The sequence below is a fragment of the Pan paniscus genome, chromosome 1, assembly GCF_029289425.2.
Source record: "Pan paniscus chromosome 1, NHGRI_mPanPan1-v2.0_pri, whole genome shotgun sequence".
In the NCBI taxonomy this organism is placed as follows: domain Eukaryota; kingdom Metazoa; phylum Chordata; class Mammalia; order Primates; family Hominidae; genus Pan; species Pan paniscus.
Window position 1 is genome coordinate 5,021,067 of NC_073249.2, and position 8,409 is coordinate 5,029,475.

The following is an 8,409-nucleotide window of genomic DNA, read 5'->3' on the forward strand; positions in this document are numbered from 1 at the left end:
CTTCTATCAGTACCTTGGTAACTATCTCTAATGCACTAGCCTCCTCTCCTCCATCTCCTCTCCCTCCTCACTTACAGGCTCCATGTGGAGCCATGACAGAGCCTGAGAAAAAAAGGGAAAAACCAGTAATATCAACCCTGTCTTTCTTCAACATTTTGACATGTTGCTCATTATTGATTTTTTGTATTAGTTGTGATTTTCAAAACTCTTGTGTTCAAATATGCCTAATTTGACTCCTGAGTTTTTTGGCACCGTTTTAAATTCGGCACCAGATGCAAATGCTTCCTTTGCCTCTCCCTCTTCCTAGCCCTGCACAGAAGTGCAGCTCCCTCACCTCCCATTCTGCTCCTAAATGGTGTCTCTGATGAAGACCTTCAGTGTTGACAGCCCCCTTGATCTGCAGTTTCAGCACTGATCTAATCCTTGTCTGCTGTCAAGTATCCTGGGGGTGTACGTTGCCATGGGAGAGTTCTTGTCATCCACAGGGGTAGGGCATTTTGTCCCTCTCTCTACGATCAAGGTTCCCACGCTGTGCTTGCCACAGGGCTAAATATCTCACCCTCCACTCAGTGGGTGCTTAATAAAGAAATCCACGTGCATCACAGAATACAAGAGCTGGACAGTGATTGAAACCTCAGATAAGATATCAAGATGCAATAATGAGAATGTCGACCTTCAAGAACACAAGAGAAACAGACAAGCCAAAAAAAAAAAAACTACTCATTGATTTCACTATTATTTTGCTTTAAAAATTGTCTGTGAATAGGTTAGATGTCACTTGTCAAGAATCCTGGAAGGACAGAAATAGAAAAGTGAAATGGGCATTGGCACCGTTAGTGGGTTACGGTCTCTGGGAGGTGTCTGAGCACCCCCTGGGCCCTGCTGGGCACCGCGCATTTGTTACTTTACAACTGCCATTCCCAACTGCCGGGGGGACCCTCTCGGTTCAAACAGTCCATCTCTTTCACAGTGAAAAAGAGTCGAAACAGCTCCTCCTACCTCCGCACGAAAACACATGGCTATCAAATAACAAGGTTAAGTATTTCTGAAGCATGTGGCAGAATACATTAGTTTCATCTCACTGGAGAAAGAAGACGTACCATGTTTGAAGACAGGCACATGGGAATCTGAGGGTGGGGCTTTAGGAACTGAACAGGATTTGGTGACACAGTTTTGAAAAGGAGTAGAATCAGATATTCGGACTCTTGAACTTCATGCTTTGGAAAGTTCTGTTCTCTGCCCCTCTCCCGACGGCATGTAAATAAGTTCTGATATTCAGAGACTGGGCAGCTGAGAATCTCGGTCAAACCTGCTGCCTTTCTCCTCGGCATCCTTTATCTCTTTCCTCCTCACTCACTTTCCATTCAGCGACTCCCCTCTCCTTTCCCACCCAAATCCCCTTCCTCACACCTAGATAACAGATAACAGCCCTAATGGTTCCAGAGCAAAAATTCAATAAGCTTGAGAGCAATAAATGATTCTTTGGTATGGCTGCTTTTCTCAATAGTTTCAATGTAGGATACTTTTTATGCAGAGCAGACACAGAAATTATACGGGACCTGTTTCAGACTCTTCTAAAATGCAGTAACTTTTCTTAAGATTTGATTATTTTGAACATTAGACATGTGGCAAAAGAAATACAGGAACAGGAAAAGACAGATTAGTAAACATGAATTCCGTTGCTGTTACTCTGGGACACACTGAGGGTAACTACCCAGTTCCAATTGGGTTATTCAAAAGAGACATTAGATTGTCCAGTTTTTGTAAAAGACAGCAGATTTAGGTGAGATTCCTCAGAGCTACCCAGGATGCTGGGGGGAGGGGAGGCTCTCCCTGGGTCTCTCCCCTCCCAGAAAGGCATCTCCCCTGGGCTATTAGCTCACTGGATCTACTGGCATCTGCAGAACTTCTAGCACAAAAAATTTTTTTATTTACCAAACAAATAATAACCAGTAGCTGGTAAGCATTCTTGTATCATCAATATTTGAAAACCCAAAAAGGAAGACATTTGAAAATCGTTATATATCTGTCCAAACAATATTTTATGTTTTCTGACCTCTAAGTGACAACATTTCAAAAGACCAGTGTGAAGTATGGATGTCAGTCTGGTAAGCTCAGATATTATAAGAAAACATGTGGAATGTGTTTTATGGAAACGTGAATAATATGTATATAGATTAAAAGGAAGGAGGAGCATACAACCCAAGGAGATTACAAGAGTTTTAGGAACATCAAAGAATAACACAAGAGAGTGTATTAGTTTCCTGTGGCTGCTGTAACAAACTATCCCCCTACCATCTGGTGGCTTAAAACAACTGAACTTATTTGCTCAGAGTTCTGGAGGTCAGAAGTCCAAAAATAAGTATGACTGGGTTGAAATCAAGGTGTCGACACCAGCCACATTCCCTCCACAGGCTATAGGGGTGAACCTGTCCTTTGCCTCTCCTGGTTTTGAGTGGCTACCACCATCCATTGTCTTATGGCTGCATGGTCCCAATCTGCCACCATGGTCACTTCACCTCCTCCTCTTCCATCTGTATCAAATCTCCCTCTACCTCCCTCTTAGAAGAACACTTGTGATTATATGTAGGCCCCACCAGGACAATCTCCCCATCTCAAGATTCTTAACTTAATCACACGTGCAGAGTCCCTTTTTCCATGTGAAGCAACATTTACAGGTCCCAGGGATTAGGACCTGAGAATTGTGTGGGCGATTATTCTGCCTACTAACCATAGGAGGCTCAGACACAGGATGACTTACTGGGCCACGTTCACAGAGGGAGGTGAGGAACAAAGGAAGGATAGTCTTCTTTCTTAGGGATAAAACAAGTGGAGCTACTTAACTTCCACTTTGCTTCTAGTTTTTCCTAGAGGGAGAATGGTCTTCACATTTGAAATGGTTGAACTCATACCCTTGACAGACAGTTAAAGATCAAGTTGAGGTTGGGTGCAGTGGCTCACGCCTGTAATCCCAGCACTTTGGGAGGCCCAGGCGGGTGGATCACTTGGGGCCAGGAGTTCTGGACCAGCCTGGCCAAAACAGCGAGACCCTGTTTCTAATGAAAATACAAAAATTAGCCTAGACGTGGTGGCAGGTGCCTGTAATCCCAGCTACCAGGGAGGCTGAGGTGGGAGGATTGGTTGAACCCAGGAGGCGGAGGTTGCAGTGAGCCTAGTTCGTGCCACTGCACTCCAGGCTGGGTGACAGAGCAAGACTCAGTCTCAAAAAAAAAAAAAAAAAAAAAAAGAGAATTATTAAACAGAGATTGTGAATAATGTGAGATCACATCAAGTTTAGAAAGGATCTCTAAAAAGCCTGGAATTTAGGCCCCCAAACCTGTTGTACAAATACAGGGTAAATATTAATAGAAATATATGTGAAACAAAATAAAAATGAAAACATAAAGCTTTGAGCCTACTTCAAGATTAATACAAGTCAGCATTGTGCTCTAGCCAAAGGAAAATGTTGTCATTGCTGACTGTTCCAATCATAGAAGTAGAGTGTCCTAATTATGGGAATAATAAAAATTGTGGCAAACATGTTAGAGTGGAGAGAACACGAGTCAAGTTGACCTTGGTGACATGAGCAAATTACTTACAATTTCTAAGGTTTTCTTTACTTATCTATACTACACAAGTCTTCAAGGGTTAGTATGAGGAATAAAATAAATAAAGAATTAAGGGTCCGGCACAGGGTAAGTTTTAAATAATGTGAGTTCACTAATAATGTGAGTTCACTACTTCCTTTCTCCTCCTTTTGTTTCTACTGTAAAAGGCCAATAATGGATGAACAGTGAGTTAATTTAATTCTGATCCCTACATTTTAAGGAATACAATGGCAAACTATGGGCACAGCCATGGGAAGGGTGCTAGATTGGTGAAGTGGCTAGAAACTACGTCTCATAGTGATAAAAATATCTTACGTTTTCATAACATCTGACAATTTTCAGAGGGTTTGATTCCCCAAAACAATACTACCAGGTAAATAGACAAGTGTAAAAATGCCATCTTATACATGAATCTATAAATGACCAGAGCAATTAAGTGGCCCACCAAAGGTCACATAGATCATTTGCAGCCATAGGACCCAAATGCAAGTTTACTGAGCCTTCACCTAGCTGTTTCCTCTTTCTTACAAGCAGTGCTGGAGGGATTGGGAAATATTATTCTGGGGACGCCTAAGGGAAGATGTGATAACTTTCTTAATATATTAGCAGGATTATCCTGTAGTAAAGGGAATAGACTACTCCCTCCAACGTACAGACCGGGATTCATCGGTGGAAATTGCAGCCAGACCAACTTTGGCTCAACATCAGGGGGAGCTTTGGAACCACTCGTGGTAAGCTGTAATAGACTCAGGTTGACTAGTGAGATATTCAGGAATGCAGAGAAGGGCTGCCTGCATCAGGGTATCAGTTACACTAGACCCATTCATTTATTCCAATGTTAAACAGAATTATTGAGCAAAACACTGTGCTGGGCATTGTAGGAGTTAGAGAGATCATTAAGATGTTGTTTCCAACTATGCAGCTCACCTCAAATGCCCCCTACAACTTTAGAAATCATATGAGGGTTTGACATTTTTATTCAAACAGATTTTTAAGACATTTGGGAAAACACAATTGGCATCAACAGTGGAGACTTCAACAACTGACAGAATGATGCTTATACCCACCTAAATGCTGCCTTATTTTCCAATACTGAAAGGACATGTGGACAAGTGTGCATGGCCCTGGAGCACTGTGTTCACCTTTCTAAGCTAGAAACCGACACCGTGACAGGGTGACGAGTGTTTTCTCTCTCTCCGTTCTCCTTCTGAGAGAAGTCATTCTGCTATTCTTGTTCAGTCTAGAATGGTAGCTGTAATTTGGAAGGAGGTCAGGTCAGTATCTCTAATTCTGCCTGTCTTTGAAATTGTTAAAATGTAACCATGTGCTATTCTAAAGCGTTTCAATATTTGCATTTCTAATTCCTATAAATTATAAGCATTTATTTTATGAAACTTGGAAAGATCACTATTTGTCTCGAATTATACCAGTTTTGCCGGCATCACACCAGAACACAGAATTGTAGAACATATGAGATAGAAACCTGACACTCAGTTCTCTGCGATGTGTTAAACAGAGAAAGAAAAATAGTACTGCTGTATAAAAAGCTGGATAATCAGTCTCAAACCTCAAATTATAAGATTAAATCAATAAAGAAAACAATGGAAAGTGTACACTACATCAGAACTGCTGAAGAGAGTCTAAGGGGTGTGATGGAGAGTTGAGTAAGGCAATCAAAGCAAACGTTCTTAACTTGCTGCCGAATGTCTAATCTGGATTAAAAATGGGTTTGCTCAAAACCATTGCTCATGTATATTTCTCTTAAAATAGCATGTTGAAGTATGTTTTGAGTGTTTGGAAATTGTTGCTATTGTTTCTTTAAAAAAAACAGACTGGCACTTAATGGCACATAGAGAATAATATTTTCAATGATTGAAAGTCAAGAAGAAAGACAATAATAATCTTTTCCAGCAAATGAGTTTTACAAGCTAGCCCTACTCGTCCACAAGCAATTTCCAGCCCACAAGATTTTCCCAGGCCTTCTCACATTTTTTTTTAGTTTCAAAATAATGATGCATCTGGTGACAGCATGCCATCAGAGCCTTAAGAAATCACCAAAAACAGCTCCCTGGATCAGAGTTCCAAATTTTATCAAAATTCTTACTTCCCACAGACTGATTTATCACTGATATGATCTCCCCAAGACCCTGTCTCTCCCAAAGAATGCGGACCTATGATGAATCACTAATTAAAATAGACCTTGAATTCCTCATTCAACTGCTGCATGCATAGAGATTTCTTCTTTGATTAATGGTTACTTTAAGAAGTAAAGATTTAAAACCTTGTTTCCAAAAATTATTATTTCATTTCTTTATGGCTTAAAATAGAAGCGAACTACAACTTTAAGGGCTTGTGAATGATTAAAAAATTTGCTTCCAGCCAGACGCAGGCTCACGCCTGTAATCCCAGCACCTTGGGAGGCCAAGGTGGGCAGATCAACTGAGGTCAGGAGTTCGAGACCAGCCTGGCCAACACGGTGAAACCCCGCCTCTACTAAAAATACAAAAATTAGCTGGGTGTGGTGGCAGGTGCCTGTCATCCCAGCTACTCAGGAGGCTGAGGCAGGAGACTCTCTTGAACCTGGGAGGCAGAGGTTGCAGTGAACTGAGATTGCGCCACTGCACGCCAGCCTGGGCGACAAAGCTAGACTTCATCTAAAAAATAAAAAAAATAAATAAAATTAAAAAAAATTGCATTCTCTATAGGAGCTACAGAAAAAAGGGTCGTTTTTTTTCCTCTTTTCAATGGCTTTACAGGACAGAGTCTTGTACCTCCAGAATAGGAAAAAGACTGTTCTAATTGTATTTAATTAACAAATACTAAATTAGGATACAATCCTCTTCCTTGATTCATGCCCTTCCTTCCAGTACTCATTTCTCATCTAAACTGTAATCTTGAGGTTAAAAATGATGGCATCTCACCCAGTTTCGACTCCCAGTCTCCTTTCTGAGTCTGCAAATATTTGGCTGTCATGGTCTCAAATGACTTATTGCTAGAAGAATGTAATGCCAGAAGACTATTTAGAATTGTAATGGTTACAGAATCCTAGAGGGAAGGAATTCTGCATCCTCCCTGTGGGTCTTCACTTCTGTTGAAAGGAAAATCTATCCTATGTTTTAAAGGGCTCCAGTGAAACAAATTCTGTCATTTTCCTTGAAGACACATTCCTGTGTCTCACAACTACCTATATGGGAAAATATTTTATGTATTTAAACTGAATCCTTCCTATTCCAGAAGACATCCATTTATTTCCCTCCCTGGGAATGTTGAAGAATAGTCTGTTACTGTCCTCTGCATAACAGTCCTGGGCCCTGGAAAGCGGGAATCACCTTGCCCTGCCTTTCTCTCTCCTTCATGTCATTTAGTCTTCCCCCACTGTCCTGAGCAAATACTCCCATTACAGATGAATTGCTTCAAAATCTATATTCCATGATTGCCTACTTTAAGAAATCTGAACTAAGTATTTTAATGTTTAGCACAGCAATCCTCTTTTAGGTGTTGGGCCTGGGCCCGTTTTCTCACTGTGGCTTCAGTAGCTGTACCATCATGAGCAAGTCGCTTACTAAAGTGGAACTAACAACGCATTCCACAGAAGTTAGTTGAGAAAACTCAGGGAGATAATGCACAGAAAATGCTTAGTTCATTGGCTAATACACAGTAAGTCTTTAATAAATGTTAGTTTAATTTTACATCAGTAACTTATCTGCTTGGTTATAAAATCCATAAACTTAGATGTTGGGCTGTTATAAACTTGGGGAATCACCATGGGCTGGAAAGTTGGCCTCTTGTATGTATCTTTAACACTCATGTGATATCTAAGTTAAGATTTAATATTGGTTGACACCAAGCCTGACCCTTTTTGGTACCTGAATCACTTCGTAATAACATGATGAGCACCAACAGAAGCCTAGTACCTTGGAAAGGTTTAAGTGGACAGAGGTTAAAAAGATCCAAGAAATGTCTCATTCATGATTAATTTTACTTACAGATTTGGACTTTCTAGGGTAAGTCTTTGCAAATGTTTTTCTCATTTATTGCTAAATATCAACATTTTCTTTAACCCATCTGGAGGAGGGTAAGGGTTGACAGCGTCCCTGACCAAATCCAGAAGAGACTATTAGGATGTAGTCCAAAACACAAAATTCAAAGAAAGGGTTGATAGGGCAGGAGCGTGGTTACAGTGAGACGGTGTTCAGGAAGCAGGTGAGATTCATTGCTGTGAGCAGCCTCACTTTGAGCTGGGTCCTGATTTGGGCAGGGAGCTCAGAAAAATGAGCTGATTAAGAGATGCAAGAAGGGAGAGTGTCACGAACACAATCACAGGCATCCTATGTGTTGGGGACAGCTTGGCTTACACCCACATCTCAGAGAGGGCTTTGCTCAAAGAAGGTATGCTATTGTGTGCTGAACTGGGAATGGGGAAAACATTGGCCCAAATTACACTTGTACTTTCCAAAGCGTTAGCCATCAGGTGATATTTTTATAAGACTCTCTAGGGTACTTCACATAGTTGAAGCACAATACATTGAGTGTGCTAGGAAAGCACCTTAGTTCCCCGTACTGTTGAAGTTTCTGCAGTCTTTAAGTTCAGTGGTACTAATGAAGCCTGTCTCGACACAGGGACCACGGATCTTGTTCATATGTGCACAAATGTGGCTAAGAGCAATCAACCACGCCCGAATGCCTTTCCTTACTTCCCCCCTCCCTCCCTCCTCTTTTCTCTCCTTTCCTCATGCAAATATCAAGCAATTTTGCTCATTCTTTAGTTCTGGATCCTCTACAGATTTTAAAGTACATCTGA